This window comes from Hibiscus syriacus, unplaced genomic scaffold (genome assembly GCF_006381635.1).
Source record: "Hibiscus syriacus cultivar Baekdansim isolate YM2019G1 unplaced genomic scaffold, ASM638163v2 tig00110839_pilon, whole genome shotgun sequence".
Taxonomy (NCBI): Eukaryota; Viridiplantae; Streptophyta; class Magnoliopsida; order Malvales; family Malvaceae; genus Hibiscus; species Hibiscus syriacus.
This window is the reverse complement of record NW_024062886.1, coordinates 1,406,281-1,427,766: the sequence shown is the minus strand read 5'-3', so window position 1 is coordinate 1,427,766 and position 21,486 is coordinate 1,406,281. Positions and strand designations below refer to the sequence as shown.

At 33.8% G+C, this 21,486-nt stretch overlaps 1 pseudogene; it reads right to left on the bottom strand.

The window, feature by feature from the left end:
- Window positions 1–4,345: 4,345 nt before the first annotated feature.
- Window positions 4,346–5,319, bottom strand: LOC120143210 (annotated as a pseudogene).
- Between the last annotated feature and the right edge of the window lie 16,167 nt (window positions 5,320–21,486).

Genomic DNA, 21,486 nt, shown 5'->3' with positions numbered 1-21,486 from the left:
AGGCGTTTCTTTCTTATATTCTGGATACTAGGAGTTCCCGATCTGACATTGAAGGCATTCAAATTGTTAAGGAATTTCTCGATGTTTTTCCTAAAGAGTTGCCTGGATTACCGCTAGATAGAGAAGTTGAGTTTGAGATTGAAGTCTATTTTGGTTCCACCCTTAGTTTCGATGACTCCTTACCGTATGATCCAAAAAGAGCTGAAGGAACTGAAATTCCAACTCCAAGAGTTGTTAGATAGAGGATTTTTTCGACCCAGTGTTTCACCGTGGGGAGCCCCAATTATCTTTGTTAACAAGAAAGATGGGACATTAAGATTCTATATTACTTATAGGGAACTAAATAAACTCATGGTTAAAAACAAATATCCATCTGTCCATGATCGATGATTTGTTTGACCAATTTCGAGGGGTTTATATCTTTTCAAATATAAACCTGAGGTTTGATTATTACCAACTCAAAGTGAAAGATTCTAATGTCCCAAAAATTGCTTTCTGTACTCGGTATGGGCATTACGAGTTTTAGTGATATAATTTGGGTTAACTAATGTCCCTACTACTTTTATGGATCTGATGAACCGAGTGTTTCGACCTTACTTGAACCAATTTGTAGTTGTGTTCATCGATGACATACAGGTGTATTCTCGAACTGAAGCAGAACATGATGAGCATTTAAGGATTGTTCTGCAGACTCTGAGGGAAAATAAGTTTTATGCCAAGTTGAGAAAGTGTGAGTTCTGGCTCAGCGAAGTGACTTTTCTTGGACATACCGTTTCTGTTGAGGGTATCTAGGTGGATTTGAGTAAAGTGGAAGCAACCCAATAACATCTTAGAGATCCGTAGTTTCATGGATTTAGTTGGTTACCATCATCATTTCGTTGAGAGGTTCTCCATTACTGCAGCTCCTCTAATGAAACTGTTAAGGAAAGATGTTCTATTTGTCTGGTCTAAGGACCAATAAGCTATCTTTGAGAAATTGAAGATTGTTTTGACACAAGCCCCAGTGTTGATTCAGCCTTAGTCTGGGAAGGATTTTTCTGTCTACAGTGATGCTTCTCACTTTGGATTAGGATGTGTTTTGATGGAAGATGGGATGGTTGTCGCTTATGCATCACGTCAGTTAAAGCCGCATAAGCGCAATTGTCCCACTCACGATCTAGAGTTAGCTGTCGCAGTTTTTGCTTTGAATATATGGAGACATTATCTCTACGGAGAAAAAAATGTTATATCTATACTAATAATAAGAGTTTGAAGTATTTGCTTACCCAGAAATACTTGAATTAGAGACAGCGTCACTCGTTGGAGCTTCTAAATGACTATTATTGTGAGATAGAGTATCATATAGGGAATGTTAATGTGGTGGCCGACGCCTTAAGCCTTAAGGCTATATCTGATCTGAGAGCCTTGTTTGCTTGTTTGAGTTTGTTTGATGGTGGTAGCCTGTTAGCAGAGTTACAAGTTAAACCCAGTTTGGCCGAGGAGATTAAGGTTAAACAACTCCTATATAGCTCCTTATTTCTCATTATTGGGAAGGTTGAGCAGGGAATGAGTTTAGAGTATACTTTTGATCATGATGGCATTTTGTGCTTTCATGGTCGTTATTGTGTCCCTAAAGATGATCATTTAAGATGGGATATTCTTCATGAGGCTTATAGTAGTCCTTATGCATGTATCCTAGTTGGAATAAAATGTAGAAGAATCTCAATGAGCGATACTTTTGGAGTGGCATGAAGAAGGATATTTTAGATTTTGTGGCGATGTGTCTGACTTGTCAACAGGTTAACGTAGAGCACCAATATCCGTCAGGACTGTTGCAGTCTATTAAGATTCTTAAGTGGAAGTGGGAGCGTATTACGATGGAATTCGTTACCAGTCTTCCTCTGACTCATTCCAAAAAGGATTTTGTTTGGGTGATTGTGGAACGACTCACCAAGTCAGCTCATTTTATTCATGTTCGGGTTAATTTTTTTAGACAAGTTGCATCAATTGTGTATCTCTGAGATCGTTAGACTCCACGATGTTCCATTGTCCATCATCTTCGATCGATATCCGAGGATTACTTCTAGGTTCTTGAAGGCTTTAAACGAGGCTCTAGGTACTCGTTTGAATTTCAGTACGGCTTTCCACATGCAGACTGATGGTCAGTCTGAGCGAGTGATTCAGGTGTTGGAGGATATTCTACGAGATTGTGTGATTGACTTTCATGGTAGTTGGGAAGATTTCTTGCCTATAGCTGAGTTTATTTACAATAACAGTTAACAGGCAAGTATTCGCATGGCACTGTTTGAGGCTCTATATGGGCGTCGTTGTTGTACTCTTATCTGTTGGACCGAATTTCATGATAGGAAGACTTTGGGTCTAGAGTTAGTTCGAGAGACTGAGGATATTGTCATATTGATCTGTGATCGTCTGAGAGAGGCGTTTGATATGCAGAAGTCATATACAGATCAGCAACGAAAGGATATCGAGTTTGAGGTAGGGGATCAGGTTTTTCTGAAGGTATCTCCGTGGAAGAAAGTGTTGAGATTTGGACGTAAGGGTAAATTGAGCCTGAGATTTATTGGGTTGTATCGTATTCTGAAGAAAGTTAGACTTGTTGCTTATCAGCTTGAGTTGCCTCCTAACTCAGTCGCATTCATTATGTTTTTCATGTATCCATGTTGAGGTGATATCGTCCATATACAGGTCACATTATTCAGATTGAGGAGGTAGAGTTGAGACCTGATTTGTCTTATGAGGAGAAGCCCGTTCAGATTTTAAATTGGGATGAGAAAGTTCTTTGAAATAAGCTATTCCGATAGTCAAAGTTCAATGGAGTAACTGAGGACCCTCAGAAGTTGGAAAGAAAAGGAACTTATTCAAACTTAGCGAGGAAAATTCGTTTAAAGCAAGTTAAAGGCTTTGACTCGATATTTTTAAATAATTGAACATTCCTTATCCCTTCTAGATAGATTGGTTGTTAAAATAAATTTGTTAATTTTCTTATTTGTATTTTTTTAATAAATCCTTTTTGGATTTCTTTAGAAGGAAAGTGATATTTTATCGTTTCAATTGATGAGAGAAATAATTCTCTCAATTTATGATTGGGAAGTTATTTCTCTTCGATTAGAAATGGTGGAATATCATCCCTTTCTTCTTAGAACCTTTGATTCCATAAAATGACTTTTCCTAAATTAGGAATCCCATAAGAGAAAAATATGAAATTTCTTCGTTTCACTTTGTGAGACAAATAGTCGTTCCAATTCACATTGAGAGGTTCCTTTTCTTCGATTCGAAACGATAAAATATTATTTTTTCTTTATAGAATTCTAAGGTTAATAAAATGTTTGTTTGTGAAAAGTATCTTTAATTAAATTAATGAAAGATTCATAATGTTTTTCCACTACAAAGATAACGAATTAACCAATCATATATCAATTTTGAACGTTGTGGGGTCTTCATCCTTCCCCGCGCGTAATCGACTTCTAAACCCTCTTCAAAATGATTTTTTGGTTAAACGCAAATCACTTTGTCCTTTAAAATAATTTTTCTAAAATTCTTTTAAAAGATTTTTTTAAGTATTTAACCATCCCAACACTAAAATCGATGGCTACTCTAAACCAATTTATTTTTCACAAAATTAAAATTCATATTTTAAACTTTAAAATTTTAAGTTAAGACTGGTATCATCCCACATATTATCTAAAGTCATAAGGATCGTTCCGACATTGATACTTCGAAAATATATATTTTTACATATAATATTGTTTTTCTATTTTTTCAGGTATATTTTATTAAAATCTCTTTACAAATTAAAAATTTTATTATAAAATTAAATATTGTTCATATGTATTTGTTTCTAAATAATTGTAGTATTTAACAAAGGGTTTATCATGAAAATGTGGACAAGTTGGGGGAGCGTGTTTTGAGGGTATTGGAAACTTGATGTTTCCCAACGCATTAGAGTGATGATTTGGTTTATTCTAAGTCAACCTTGATGAATCTACCTTGTTTGATATCAGGCAAAAAAAAAATACTAGATTGGACTAACTCAAGGTTTGTTTGGAGGTCCACGCTTATAAACAATAACAATCACTAATCAATTTATTTTAGTAATAAAAAAAAATCGTTGCTATTTTTAGAAAATTCATATTTAAATGATTAAAAATATTTAGAAAAATATTACTTTATAATCACCTTATGTTAATAAAAAAATTCTTCCTGCAAATACCTTTTTAGCCTCGCTCTTACTTTAACAACTTTTTTTACATAGAATATTGTAAAACCACCCAGCATCAATGTGTCAAAAAAGTATATTTCCCTTTAAATTGAAATTATAAGGATTGATAACAAGCCAAAGACCACATTAATATGCATTAAAACATGCTTCATTGTATGAAAAACAAAAAAAAATATACAAGCAAAATTCCAACTACAAAAATATTCGTGATCACAATAACTACTAATTTTTTCAACACATTTATTTTGTTGAATTCTTATTCTGAGAAGGAAAATGTTGAGCTCAGGACCTCCATTTATTATCAGGGTTCAACATGTAAAACGCTTCCGAGTCACGACTCCCCTTAACTCGTTCAAACTTGGCTCTCATATATAACTCACCTTCGCTCCCACCACCTTTCCCTCCATCCTCCACCACCAGAATTACTCCGGCTCAGGCCGACACGCTTTGCACGGTGCTCATCACGTGGCTGTCCATCTCGTTGCACACACATGTCGTCGTGTACCCACTCTTCCTCCCGTTACAGTACATAGTCCACATAGGCTTATATAACAACCTCCCTGTTCGATCACGAGTTTTTTCACTTTCCAGTGCAATCCTGACCAAGCCGGATGGCATTTCCCTGACCAAACTAGCTGTTGACATGGCCAGTTCGAGAAGCAAAACCGGTTCGGAACAAGGATCATCCTGGACGGCGAAGCTGACGTGACCCTAACGGTGGCCAAAGAGAGTTCCGATAACTTGACGGCCGAGGGAAAGGATTATAGTGAGGTGTGTTGGGAGGTAAAAAATTTACAAGGAGTGGGGATTAAATTGGGAAAAGCTATGATCTTGACAAGGGAATGAAGGAAAGAACAAAACCTGGAAATGGAATTAACATGATGAAGACGGTGAACGGAAGAAGGAGACGAAGAAGAGGCAGATCTGGGAACAAGGAGTTTGTCTGAGACTTCTTCGTTTTCAGGGATTGTGAAAGAAGTTGAACTGGGGAACTTGGATGGGTTGATCTTGTTTCTTGAAGATTTGTTGATATTTTTTCTTGAAGATTTCCAGTTGTAATTGTTGTAGGTGGTGGTAGCCAGTTCCCGATGGTGTGTCATGGTAGAAAGAGAGAAGATTTTGATGGAGAAGAAGAAATGTTGATTCAGTTATGGGGTTAGAGTTGAGGGAGGAGACACAAGTGATGATGAGTGTCGATAATGTAAAGGGAAAATATGGCTGCTCGTGGATGATGATGGGAAAAAGTGCCAAGATAATGTGGTTGGGGAAGTTTTTCCCCAGGATAATGCGGTTCTCACATTATTTCTCCATCTAGGGTGTTTTTTATAGTACAAGCCTAAAGACTCCAGGAAATTTCGGCGTCATCAGGTAAAATGAAACTCTTCGGGATCATTTGGCCTTTTCGGGCATAAATGAAGACTTCGGGAACATACGACGTCTTCAAGCAAGACAGAGGACTTCGAGAATACACTGCGTCTTTACGTCTGAACCAACTGCTACATGCATGCATGGAAACAGCTGATTGCTTGGGAATCAACTATAGGAACAGTCGTGTGGGAATCAGTGTGAGTTGGTGGTGCCATTATTACACTAATAATAGAGCACCATAAAATGGGGGGGGTTAGATTTTGGGTGAGAGGTGAAGGAGAAATTTGAGTGAGAATGAGAAAAAGAAAAGAATTCGGGTAGTTTGGTAAGCTTGAGAGTTCGATCGAAGGAAAAAAGAATTCGAGTGCTCTAGCAAGTGATGTGATAAATTTAGTGTAAATTTTATTGTTTCTTATTTAATTTTTATTTGAAATATAAATTAATTAGATTATTTATTTTGAATTTACAGATTAAATTATATTCGAGTGGCTTGGTAAGTTTAATTTAATTTTTTGTGCAATTTTTAGTGTAGTTTTTGTTATTAACTTAAATTATAATTATTAGGATATTTATTTTAATTTTACATATTAAGTTGTATTTGAGTAAAACTTGGTAAGTGTAGTTTAAATTTTTAGATTGCTTTTTTAGTAATATAAATTATCAAACTAATTATTTTTATTTTACATATCACATCGTATTTCAGTACCTTGATAAGTTTAGTTTAAAATTTACTTTTTTATTTTCTGTTTTTATTGTAAAAATAAATTAATTAGTCTATTTGTTTTGATTTCATAGATTAAATTGTATTTGAGTGGGTTAGTAAGTTAATTTAAATTCTCATGTAATTTTTAGTCTAATATTTGTTTTTAATTTAAATTATAATTATTAGACAATTTATTATGATTTTACATATTAAGTTGTATTTTAGTTGTTTGGTAAGTTTAGTTTAAAATATTTTTTATTGAGTAATATAAATTATGGAAGTATTTATCTTGATTTTACATATTAACCCATATTTGAGTGGTGTAGTAAGTTTAATTTAAATTTTATTGTTTTGTTTTTATTGTAAAAATAAATTAATTAGACTATTTATTTTGATTTAATATATTTTTTTGTTTAAATTGTATTTAATTATGATTAATATAATAATTTAAAATATTTAATTTTTTTTTATAGATTTGTTGAAGCATTGCAAAAGAAAATGTTCTTTTGAGACTAGATGGTCTACACATTTCTAGTCATTTGGGAGCACTGGTATTATGACCGAAATAAATTTTTTTGTTGAGAACGATGAATTAATTCTAATTTACAAATTGTAGGATGACGAACAACAACTCCTTCGTAGTTGATTGATCACTTGTGAGAAGCCAGATGAACGTATTATCGAGAATTTGCAAATTGTGGGCTTTTTCGATGTCACATTTGTAAGAGAATTTAGGTTGGTCCCCGGTTTTGATTTGTGCATTAATTGAACGGTGGAGACCAGAATTCATACATTTCCTCTTCCGTGTGGTGAATGTACGATCACTTTGTAAGATGTTGCTTTACAACACGAAGTGCCTACAAATGGAATGACAGTGGTGGAAAAAAATGATCAGGACCTGTTTGAAATATGTGGGGAGTACCATGGGAAGGTACCAGAATAAGAATTAACAAAAGTGTTGAGTTAATTGATCGATGGAATCGGCCAAGAGGGGGGTGATTTGGCAATTAAAAGTTTGGTAGAAGCTTTTGCAGAAAATTGAAAGTAATTGCACAGCGATTTAGAGTGGTTCAACTTTCTCAACCAAAGTCTACGTCCACTACCATAGCTATCCACACTAAGGATTTTCCACAAATTCATTAATTTTTCTTTCTTTTGACAAATAGTAGCCTTACAAATCCCTCAAGAATTATACCCTAAATTCTTGAGAACACTCTCTCCCAAAGAGAACAATACAAATTTTGTAAACTTACAAGAAAATCCTCACAAGGCAAGATGTTTGCACAATTCCAGAACAAAGAAAGAACACTCAAGAATAATACAATTGAGCACAATAAGTGTTCTTGAAAGCAAAAATGAATATTGAATGAAATAGGCTTAAAAATGCTCAAACTTGATGTTTGATGCTTTCTCTTTGATTCTCTCTTGATTCTTGTTGATTTTTGTTTCTTGTTTTTGATCAATGGCTTCTAAGCTTGTTTAAATACACCTTCAAATGATTCTGAATGTTGGGGATGATTAGTGGACTCAATAGAGACGTTTTAGTGTGAAATCAATTAATAAAATAGCTTGGAGCATGGGGGGAATCAGTACCCCTCATGGGGAATCGGTTCCCTAAGTGTAAAATTCAAATATTTCGACCGTTGAACAGGGGGAATCGGTTCCCTCCGAGCATTCTGTTTTTCTCGGAGCCAAACCATCATGGGGAATCGGTAGCCCCTTGGGGGGGAATCGGTTCCCTCTGAGCAATCTGGAATTTTTCGCTTTGATATGGTTTGAAATATTTTGTAAAATTGTTTTGAAATTATTTTAAGTTTAAAAATTAATTTTACACTTGACTAAGGATTAAAAATAACATTTGAAATATTTGGAGTAATATTTTGATATTCGAATAATTATATAGAGTATACTTAGAAATTCTTTTGGAAAGTCTTAAAATTCATTTATCTTAATTTGTTATATCGAAATATCAAAATGTTTTCAACAATCTCCCCCTTTTTGATATAACAAAACATTTTAGTAATTTTAAGATTTTGAAATCAAGTTTTGAAATTACTCCCCCTTACTCTAACATTTCTCCCCTTTAAAACACTTTAACATTTCTCCCCCTTTTTGTTAAATCAAAAAGACTTTTAAAAGATTTTAAACAAGGTTTTGAAATCATTTAGCCAATTGATGATAAATATATATAGCTTAAGCTGCTAAGATCACAATCAAGAGAAATGTTAGCCATTAGTTTCATAATCAATATTCATAAACAATGTGACATGGCAAAATTGATCATATATCTAACATGATGTAAATGATGCAATATTGAATAAATTTAACCAAACCAAATATATATAAGTTCAAACATCCATAATCCATCAAACAAATTCAAACATCCAACAATCTAAGTAAAACAATCCAAGTAATTCAAAATGTTGAAAACAATAAGTTTGAAGTTATGATCTAAATAAAGCTAAGCAAGAACAGGGCCTATTCGTCCATCGGCGCATCAGGAGGAGATAAATGTGTCCAAATATTGGTCACATCACGTGAAAGTGCATCGACCCTTTCGTCCAACGAATTGAAGCGACGATTCATCATTTCAGTGGTAGCGGTCAGATTTGAATTGATGGATGCAAGCCTCAAATCAATGTTCTCCTTAAATTATCGAAAGTATGGAGGCACTTGATCTTCTTGATGTACTTGTTCCTCATGCTGCTCCAGCTCATCGTCGGAGTTGTATTCTTCCGGAGGTTGTTCACCGGTACGAACCCAAAGACTAGTTTCTTCATTGATCTTCCATTCCGATTTAGTTAAAGAGAATAGATTGATTTGGTTTTTGAGAATCAATATACATATAGTTTTCATAATAACAACATAATTAAATCAAAACACAACAATTTGAAAATATAATTTTTTTTTAAAATTTCGAAAATTTTCAAAATCTTTGAAAATTCTTGTATTTTTTATGAAATTAGTTGTAGAATCTAGTTTCTAATTACTAAACAATCAATGCCCGATCTAAAGTTCAACCTAGAACTAATTAAAACTAGTTTTATGTTAAACAATTGATGAATATAACTTTTAGAAAAATACCTTGAAGAATTTTGGATTTGAGTGAGATTAGATAAAGTTTGCACGTTTTTTTATGATTCCAACAGGTTTAGGAGATGATATTTGAAGATAATTCCGATTAAAAACGTTGTTTTGAGACAAAGTGGAGATTTGATAGATGAAGAGAGTGATATGCGGTAAAAGAAGAAGAAGAAGAGGGTTTGAGCAAGAAAGGGGTTCTGCTCGTGTTAAAAATAGAACCTCCAGGGGGTATCGATTCCCCTACAGGGGGAATCGGTTCCCCTACAGGGGGAATCGGTTCCCCTTCAATGGGGGTATCGATTCCCTCTGCACCAAAATTGATAAAATCTTATTTTAAACACTCAAAATGCTAAATTAATTTTCTCTAGTGGTATTGGCAACTCATATATTGAAAATTAATCATGTTCAATCAATCAAATTTATCATTAAAAATTATTTGAATATAAAGTTAATTTCCACCAAGAATCATAAACTCCCCTAACTAAAAGTAATGAATGCAATCAAAAATTACTATTATATGCATTTTTCATTTATTCTTAAAAGTGCTAAAATTATTTTAAGCACTAAGTGAAGATAGGTTAGTTAAACCTAATTCTCTCCTAAGTGTCCAAAAACGTTCCTTGTCTAAAGGCTTTGTAAAGATATCCGCTAATTGATGCAAAGTATCAACAAATTCTAGGACTACATCTTCCTTAGTGACATGGTCTCTAATAAAGTGATGTCTTATTTCAATGTGCTTAGTTCCAGAGTGTTGGATGGGATTTTTAGTGAGACAAATAGCACTAGTATTGTCACACTTAATAGGAATGGTACCTACTTCAATTCCATAATAAAAAAGTTATTGTTTCATCCATAAAACTTGTGCACAACAACTACCAACTGAAATGTATTCGGCTTCAGTGGTAGATAATGCAACATAATTTTATTTCTTTGAAAACCAAGAAATCAGCATATTTCCAAGGAATTGGCAAGTACCGGAGGTGCTTTTCCTATCTAATCTGCATCAGAAAAGGCATGCAAGCTAAAGCTAGAGTCTCTAGGATAGCAAAGTCCTAAACTAGGAGTGTCCATAAGGTATCTAAAGATTCTCTTAACAGCTAGTAAATGTGATTCCTTAGGGCATGATTGAAATCTAGCACATAAGCAAACACTAAACATAATGTCCGATCTACTTGCAGTTAGATAGAGCAAAGAACCAATCATTGACCTATATAATTTAACATCCACACATTTACCTCCTTCATCCAAGTCAAGCTTTGTATAAGAGCTCATTGGAGTGTCATGAGGTTTCCCATTTTCCAGTCCAAACTTTTTGAGCATATCTTTGACGTATTTAGCTTGATTGATGAAGATGCCATCTTTTCTTTGCTTGATTTGGAGTCCCAAGAAAAATGAGAGCTCCCCTATCATGCTCATCTCGAATTCCCTTCGCATTAGCTTAGAAAATTCTTGAAAAAGAACATCATTAGTAGAACCAAATATTATATCATCAACATAAATTTGAACTACTAATAAATCTTTACCTTTATGCTTTAAAAACAATTTAGTGTGAACCCTTCATTTTGAAAAATATTTTTCAATTAAAAAGTTTGACAATCTTTCATACCAAGCTCTAGGAGCTTGTTTTAAACCATAAAGTGCTTTTGTCAATTTAAGAACATGATCCGGAAATTTTGAATCTTCAAAACTTGGAGGTTGTTCCACATACACATCTTCTTCAATAAAACCATTTAAAATGTACTTGTAACATCCATTTGATATAATTTAAATTCATGAAAACATGCAAATGCTAATAACATTCTAATTGCTTCCATCCTAGCTACGGGAGCGTATGTTTCATCATAGTCTATGCCCTATTCTTGAGTATACCCTTGAGCAACAATTCTAGCCTTGTTTCTCACTATATTACCACTCTCATCAAGCTTATTCCTAAATACCTATCTAGTACCTACAGTAGATTTATTACTAGGCCTTTCAACTATTGTTCATACTTTACTTCTCTCAAATTGATTTAACTCTTCTTGCATAGCCATAATCCAATGTTCATCATTTAATGCTTCTTTAATATTCTTAGGCTCTATTCATGAGATAAATGCAACATAATTACAAATATTTCTAAGAGAAGATCGAGTTGTTACCCCTTTAGATGGATCACCTATGATTTCACCATCCTTGACATAGTTGTACTCTCTTAGGTAAGATACTTATCTTTCTTCAATGGTTAGATTCTCAAGAGGATCATGAGTTTCCTCATCTTTCGTTTCTTCCTTTGATGATGGTTCTCCAACGTCATGTCTAACGTCATTTGTATTTATAATACCTACATCATCATTCAAGCAAGAATCCTTCCTCGGAAGGAGATTATCATAAAAAACAACATGCATAGACTCTTCTACAACTAAAGTTCTTTTATTAAATACTCGATAAGCTTTAGAACTTAAGGAATAACCCCAAAAAAATCCTTCATCACTTTTAGCATCAAATTTGCCAAGATTGTCTTTACCGTTGTTTAAAACAAAACATTTACATCCAAAAGGATGAAAATAGCTAATGTTAGGCTTTTTATTTTTAAAAAGTTCATATGAAATTTTCTTCAAAATAGGCTTAATCATTACTCGATTAATAACATAACAAGCAGTATTTGTGGCTTCTACCCAAAAATATTTTGGTAAATTGTTTTCACAAAGCATGATTCTAGCCATTTCTTCTAAAGTTCGATTTTTCCTTTCAACAACTTCATTTTGTTAAGGGGTTCTAGGTGCTGAAAAATTATGACTAATACCATTAGAATTACAAAATTCAGTAAATACAAGATTTTCAAATTCAGTTCCATGATCACTCCTAACACTAGTTATAGAGTAACCTTTTTCATTTTGGATTACTTTTGAAAACGTGATGAATTTTTCTAATGCTTCATCTTTGGTACTTAAGAATAGAACCCAAGTATATCTAGAATAGTCATCTACCAAGACAAATGCATATTGTTTTCCACCCAAGCTAGTAGTTCTGGATGACCCAAAAAGATCTAAATGGATCAATTGCAATACTCTGGATTTAAAAGAAACTCGCTTTTGTTTTCCTTTAGCACAAGCATCACAGATTTTATCATTATCAAATTTTAGTTTAGGCAGTCCTCGAACCAAATCTTCTTGAATTAACCGTTGCAAGACACTCATACTAGCATGTCCTAGTCTCCTATGCCATAACCAACTATCATGCTCATCCTTAGCAACTAGGCATAAATTAGTCATATCTATAGAGTCTAAATGCACCATGTATATGTTTCTTATTCTATGACCAACAAGCATAATCCGATTAGATACAATGTCAATAACTTTACAACCATTAGTTTCAAATATGACATTGAATCCTTTATCACAAAATTGACTAATGCTCAAAAGATTATGCTTTAATCCATTCACATATAAAACATTTATAATTTGTATGGAATAGGTATTACCTATTGTACCTATACCATCGATGTAACCTTTTGAATTATCACCAAAATTCACTTCTCCTCCATTTTGGCGTTAAGCTCTATGAACCGACTTTTGTCTCCGGTCATGTGTCTTGAGCATCCACTATCAAGGTACCATGAGTTTGAATTTGTTTCCCGTGCCTTGTAGCAATGTTCCTTTTCCTACAAATATAGATTAATTTCTAATTTTTGGTACCCAAATTCTTTTGGGTCCATATTCATTAGTTTCCAAAATCCTAGTCCCCTTAGGTATCCATTTGTGTATGATATCCATATCTTTAGTAGTAATGAGCTCTTTAGGAACCCATATACTTCTAATGATTTTTTCATTAGAGGTTCTTCGGGGACCTCTATGATTGTAGTTTTTAAAACTTTTTATAACAAAGTTGGATTTTGAATTTTCTCCCTTTTCAAAATGTTTTGTTCTAACTTTATCAAAAGAAGTTTTAAGATCATCAATTTTCTTTTGAGGATCATCATTGACCTTTGAAAGTAAATTTTGCAAATCCAAAATTTTCTTTTCAAACTCTTCTAGTTTGATTTGCAAATCTTTGATTTTACTTTCAAGATCGTTATTGATTTTGGATATGAGTTTATTTTCATTTTTTAATTTTGAAACATCATTTTTATATTTTAAAAACAATTTATCATAATCCGAAGCCAACCCATTATATTCCTCTAATAGCTCATCATAAGATAAATCATCAAAATCAGATGAATTAGAGGTTACCTTAGAATCTTCCCCGAATTCCATTAACCACAAGTTTACTACTTCTTGTTCCTCTTCATCAGAACCTTCTTAATCGCTCCATGTAGCCACATGAACCTTGTGCTTATTCTTTGATTGACCCTTTCTCTTCAATTGTGGGCAATCATATTTGACATGCCCCGGCTTTTTGCATTCATAGCAAATGATCGGGTCCTTCTCTTTTGGTTCATTTTTAAACCTTCATTTCGTTTGAATTTTCTTCCTCGGTAAGGTCTCATCATTTTTCTGAACCGTTTGGCAAACAATGCCATTTCTTCGTCATCATCATCTTTATCCGAATCACTCTTATCTTTTATGGATTTGAGAGCAATTCCAATGTTTTTCTTCTTCTTCTTCTTCTCCTTTGGTGTCTCGTCAATCTTATCGAGGTCAACCTCATCTTCAAGCATCATTTCATGATTAAGGAGAGAACCGATTAGCTCTTAAAGAGTTAATGACTTTAGGTTCATAGCCTCGATGATTGCCGTCTTCTTGGATTGCCATGATTTTGGAAGTGAGTAAACTAACTTCCTCACAAGCTTTTCGTTTGGAATAATCTCTCCATATGATTTGAGACCATTGACAATCATTGAGAATCTATCCATCATAGCTTTTATATCTTCATTTGGTTTCATCCTGAAATTTTCTTAGCTATGTGTTAGAAGACTAATTTTAGATTCTTTTACCTCGTTGGTGCCTTCATGAGTGACTTGTAGTTTATCCCATATTTTTTTGGCGGTTGTACAAGATGAAACTCTTCCATATTCATCTGGTCCAAGAGCAAGAAATATGATATGGATGGCTTTGGAGTTGAGTTAGAACATTCTTGTCTCTCATTCACTCCACAATCTTGGATGAGTGAGAGGCTTGATATATCCGTCTTCTACAACATTACATGCTCCCATGTCACTGGCTTGAATGAAATACATCATCATATTCTTCCAATAGGCATAGTTAGCTCCATTGAAGAAATGAGGCTTGTTGACGGGCATCGAATCGAGACCGGAGTCGACATTTGAAGTGGAGGCCATTGATGACTTTGATTATTGATGTAACTCTTCCCAAATCGACTCAAGAGGCGATTAAACCTTCAAATGAGTTAGGCTCTGATGCCAATTGTTGAGTTAATCGATCAATAGAATCAGCCAAGAGGGGGTGAATTAGCAATTAAAATTTTTGGTGGAAGCTTTTGCAGAAAATTAAAAGTAATTGCACAGCGATTTAGAGTGGTTCGACTTTCTCAACCAAAGTCTACGTCCACTACCTTAGCTATCCACACTAAGGATTTTCCACAAATTCACTAATTTGTCTTTGTTTTGAGGACAAAGAGTAACCTTACAAATCCCTTAAGAATTATACCCCAAATTCTTGAGAACACTCTCTCCCAAAGAGAACAATACAAATTTTGCAAACTTACAAGAAAATCCTCACAAGGCAAGATGTTTGCATAATTATAGAACAAAGAAAGAACACTCAAGAATAATACAATTGAGCACAATAAGTGTTCTTGAAAGCAAAAAATGAATATTGAATGAAATAGGCTTGAAAATGCTCAAACTTGAGGTTTGATGCTTTCTCTTTGATTCTCTGTTGATTTTTGTTTCTTGTTTTTGATCAATGGCTTCTAAGCTTGTTTAAATACACCTTCAAATGATTCTAAATGTTGGGTATGATTAGTGGAGTCAATAGAACCGTTTTAGTGTGAAATCAATTAATAAAACAGCTTGGAGCGTGGGAGGAATCGGTACCCCCTTGGGGGGGAATCAGTTCCCTCCGAGAATTTTGTTTTTCTCATAGCCAAACCATTCAGGGGGAATCGGTATCCCCTTAGGGGGAATCGGTTCCCTATGAGCAATCTGGAATTTTTGGCTTTGAAATGGTTCGAAATATTTTGTAAAATTGTTTTGAAATTATTTTAAGTTTAAAACTTAATTTTACACTTGAGTAAGGATTAAAAATGACATTTGAAAGATTTGGAGTAATATTTTGATATTCGAATAATTATATCAAATATACTTAGAAAATCTTTTGGAAAGTCTTAAAATTCATTTATCTTAATTTGTTATATCGAAATATCAAAATGTTTTCAACAAAAAGGGTCACATGTGATATTACCATGGTTGGTGAATGAGTTTAACCTCAGTCGTTATTGTACTGAGCAAGCCATTATATATGCAACTCGAGCATATATATTACGGTTAATAGTGGGAGTCTTGATGTCGGATAAATCCGATAATCTTTTTCATATACAATATCTTTCGTTTTTGGGTAACTTTTTGAATACTCATCAGTATAGTTGGGGATCGGCAATATTTGTGTTCTTGTATCGCGAGATGTGTAAGGCGTCATTACTTGTAAATGATGTGTGTATGATGGAAATCGGTGGATGTATGATGTTATTGCAATAGTGGGCCTAGCACAGAATTCCATGGTTAACACCGATTAGCCGAACTACAGTTGACTTTCCTCTTGCAGGAAGGTAATATTTTGCTTTAAATATTTGATTTTAAATTAATTAAAGAATATTTTGTAAATGAAAAATAATTAGAGAATTTTATTTTGATTGGTATATAGATGGAGGTATAAAATATAAGGAACGGGGTTGGCGCACAATAATGTGAAAGAGTTTAGATTTAAGATTGACATTAAATGCAAAGTTGAGGTATATATATAATTAATTAGCGAATTTTTATTTTTATTTTTTTTCTAATATTATTTTTTATTTATTTAGTTGAATTTTATAATTATTTAATTAATTAATAACTATATAATTTTGTTTTATAGTTTATTTGGAGGCCGTACGATGATGGAGAAATTATGTCGTGTGTTCTGCAACATGTTTGAGAGGGTTGTCAATATTGGTGTGCTGTTACACCATTGATTCATTTCACATTTGTTGAGTTCTAATTTTCCAATAGAATGTTGAGGTAGTTCGACTTCCACCAACTTATTCCAGGAATTTCAGAGAATCATGACGCTTTCCACATATTAGATGGGCGGGGTAGGGTCGGTGAGGATTGGGCTGTGAGGCATGCCAACCATATCAATCATTGGAACAACAGGGATTCATACTTGCCAACGCTCACTCCCATACAAGCGGATGACTTTGACTTCTAGAATTTGGATTACCTGAATTATTATTGGGAACATGGAGAGTCGTTCTTGACAACAAACAGAGAAATATGACAATTTATACAGTATAAGAAAAAATTTGGTAAACCCGAGAAACCAAAAAGGACTGGGAGTGGGAGTTCTCACCATGGAACAGAACAAGCGGCAATGGATACTATCCCACTTGAATCTTTTGGCTGCACATGATCATTTCAACAAGTGTTTGGTGATTTTGGTGTTACGACATATACTCCTTAGCTTGTTTCTCATCAATCAATCATGTTCTCCCCCATGTTTGTGGCAACATATGATTTTAATCAGATGACACCTATGATGTCAAATACGAGTATTTGTCCTCATTTGGGAGAGTATAGTGGTGGTGGGCATATATTTACAACACTGGATCATATTCCCTCTGTGAATGAGCAGGTTGGTTATGATGAACAAACTCCCGAACAAGTGCAACGGCCACAACACCCCGACACCGACTAGAGTTGTAAACGCTTTATATGTTTGAATTAATAAATTTTAAGTTGAATTAATATCCATCATTCAACTATTAACATCCATCATATTAATTCAACTATTGATATTATTCACGTTCATTCAACTATTGATATTAATCATATTCATTAAAATATATCGTCAACAAATATTCATCATATTAATTCAATTATTGTTATTAATCGCATTAATTCAACTATTGATATTATTCACATTCATTCAAATATTGGTATTATCCATCATATGTTTAAATTAAAATAAATAAAATTAAACATTCATTGAAATACAAATAGGCAAGAAATTCAATTATTCGTTCAAACAGAAATAAGATTACTAGTGAGGCATGTACCGTGGAAGGTTTGGACAATTTCTTTTTGAATGAACTTCATCTCTACATAATTCACATCTCTTCGGTTAACCTTTCTCTCTAATATGGATATCCATACTAGTATGAATACGAGTAGACTCAGGTTGACCCGTCAGACTTTTATGAAGTAGTAGATTTGGCAACCATTCATCATGATGTCATTTCAGCCAATAAGATTTATTTGGGATCAATATGAACTCATGGTTGTATATATTTAATATCCCTTGTAGTTGAAAGCACTCATCAACATAAGTGTATGAATTGATTCCAATATGCATACATACAGGGACTGCATGAGCACACGGATATCTCCACGCATGAAAGTGGCCACCATCACACCATATTTGTCGTAAATTAACTGTAAATGTTTCTCGCTCTGCTCCTTCGTTGCGATGTATTCATGAGATGACAATAAAAGTATGTCCAATTCGATCGAAATCATGAACAGACATTGAGGTTACCAAACGCTCATTTGTTTCCATTTCTTCTACCACCGTCGGAACCCAGATTTTACCTTGATTTATTTCCCTTTATCAGACCAAACTTTAGCCAACCTAAAGTATGTCTCTTTCACCAAACTCACTATCGGGAGATGGCATGTACCTTTTAGTACTGAATTAAAGGCCTCAGTAAGGTTTGTAGTCATGTGTCCGTATCGCCGACCACCATCGTGTTCTTGCGACCACTTTTCCCGCTCAATTTTCGACGCCCACTTCAAAACGCACTAATCTATGACCTTTAAATCCTCCAATCTCTTGTCAAAATTTGGTTGGCATAGTTCATATCCTATTTCAAAATATATATTGTGTTAAAGTCAATTTATAAACAAACACATAAATGGGTACAAATGCAGAAAATAAAACTTACCCATACTGACTATATCCCTACGAATACGGTCGTTATGAAACTTTTCAATACAATTCTTACCAATATGATGGATACAATATGCAAGATATGCATGTGGAGGTGTCCAACGACTTCCCGTTTGTTCAATTACTATCAAAAGGTTTGTTCCTCAATCGGATATCAAGGAAACTCCATCTTCTCGGACGACATATTTACGTAGATTAGTCAGAAAGAAGTCCCAAGCCTCTGTTGTATCTCCTTCAACGATGGTGAATGAAATTGGGAATATATTTCATTGACCATTCTGCACGGCTTCTATGAATAATATATGTTTGTATTGATCGTATAACCACGTACCATCTACTTGGACCATACGTTTGCAAAATGGAAAACCTTTTAAGAAAGACTTGAATACCGAGAAGATTCTATGGAATATTCTCTTCCCTTGAAGAAATTGACCTTCTCGGTTGTATACAAGCATGGTCTGAGACTTCACGATGGTTCTAGGTATGAATTGTTTCATAGCTTGTAACAAATCAAGTAACTCATTGTATTATTTATCCCAATCGCCATATTTCAACCTCCTTGCCTTCTCCTTCACATGCTAAACGGGCTTGTATTTTATATTGTATCTGAACTGGTCTCGAATATATGCAGCTAACACCGAGCAAGGATCCTTGGATTTTGTTCAACCAACACCTTCACATATTGACATATTACATCGGAGTCCAGTAGTCGGTGGTCTATGTTAATGACAACTCCTTGTCATTAATTAATAACATGTTAGTCTTAAGCGCATTATTATTGTCCATACCCACAATAATACTTGACTATGTATCTTTTAATAATGTTATTATATGGACTTTATTATCTTTCAGTTTATGCTAAACACAGACATATAAATGAAAATAATAGTGGCAATGCCTTTATTCAATAAAATCGGCAAATAAATGTATTATTACAATCATCACATGATTGGTCTTTGGGCACACTCTAACAATATCCCACTAGCACTATGACCAATCACTCACATATCTAATACCGAGTGACTCAGTGTGACGATCATGCCTAGCTGTGTAAGAGATTTTTTCAAGGGATCATCAATGTTGTCATCTATGTGTACTATGCATATTTCCACATCTCCTCGATCTATGATCTCTCGAATTAGATGAAAGCGCCTAAGAATATGTTTGGATCGTAGATGAGATATGGGTTCCTTTGCTTGTGCAATGGCTCCATTATTGTCACAATGGAGTTCTATAACATCTGATATGTTGAGAACAACCCCTAATTCCAATATAAACTTCTTGATCCAAACAGCCTCTTTTCCTGCTTCACTGGTTGCAATGTATTCAACCTCTATTGTAGAATCAGCTACGGTGTCTTGCTTCAAACTTTTCTATCTCACAGCACCTCCATTAAGGCAAAACATAAAACCCGATTGAGATCGTGAGTCATCCTTGTCAGTTTGGAATCTGGCATCAGTATAACCTTTTACACTAAGCTCTTCTTCCCCTCCATAGACAAGAAATTTATCCTTACTTCTTCTTGAGTATTTAAGGATGTTTTTAACCACAACTCAGTGATTTTCACCAGGGTTTGCTTGATACCGACTCGTCATGCTTAAAACATATGATACATCTGGTCGAGTACATATCATGACATACATGATAGAACCAATAGTCGAAGCATATGGAATCTTATTCATCCGTTCTCTTTCTTGTGGAGTTGAAGGACACATTTCCTTCGAAAGAAAAATGTCATGTCTCATAGGCAAAAATCCTTTCTTGGATTTTTCCATACTGAAGCTTTTCAACACTTTGTCTATATATGTACTTTGACTCAGACCTAGAAGTCTTCTTGATCTATCTATATAGATATTAACTCCTAAGATATACGTTGCCTCACCCAAACCTTTCATAGAAAAATAACTACCTAACCAAGTCTTAACAGACTGAAAGTAAGTATATCATTTCCTATGATGAGTATGTCTTCTACATACAATATTAGGAAAGAAACAATGCTCCCACTAGCCTTCTTATAAATACAAGGTTCATCTTCATTTCTGATAAAACCAAACTCTTTGATTGCATCATTGAAATGAAGATTCCATCTTCGAAAAGCTTGCTTTAGTTCATAAATAGACCTCTGTAGCTTACAAACCTTTCCAACATTTTTTGGAATGACAAAACCTTCTGGTTGTGTCATATACACATCCTCTTCAAGTTTTCCATTAAGAAAATCGGTTTTGACGTCCATTTTCCATATTTCATAATCATGGAATACAACTATTGCAAGGAAGATCCGGATGGACTTAAACATAGCTACAAGGGAGAATGTTTCGTCATAATCTACACCATGAACTTGTCGAAAACCTTTAGCGTCTAATCGCCCCTTGTATGTTTGTACATTACCATCCATGTTAGTTTTCTTTATATCCTCTCATTCATCTCTACAAATGTGATGTCCCTTTTAAACATCATATATATAGGTGCTTCAGACTGAATAATAACTTCGACCTCATTTTCCATAATATGTCCATTATAATGGACAATCGTGAAAAAGTTGTTGCTCATTTTCTCTACACGTAAAAATATAGATATTCATAATAAATTACATTTATAATTATAATGAAAATAAATTATTTACAAAATTATAATTAATAAATGTAAATATGTTAACATTTTTTTAAAAATAATGCTTAAATACTATGATTACATTATAATAATGATTAAATTTATTACTTCATATTTTTATAACTACTTATTATTACTTTAAATTTATTACTCACTAATTCATTATACTTTCTCGTGCAACCACCAACCTACCTGGGATATTAATGGATAATTAATAACCACCAACCTATCCAAGTTATTAATGGATAATTATTAACCACCAACCACCAATCTATTTATATTATTAACGGATAATTAATGCTGCAATTATATTTGTCATTATAATAAATTTTATTTTTCTACTACAAATACTAAATTTATTACTTCAGATTTTTATAACTACTTATTATTACTTCGAATTTATTACTCCCTAATTCATTATA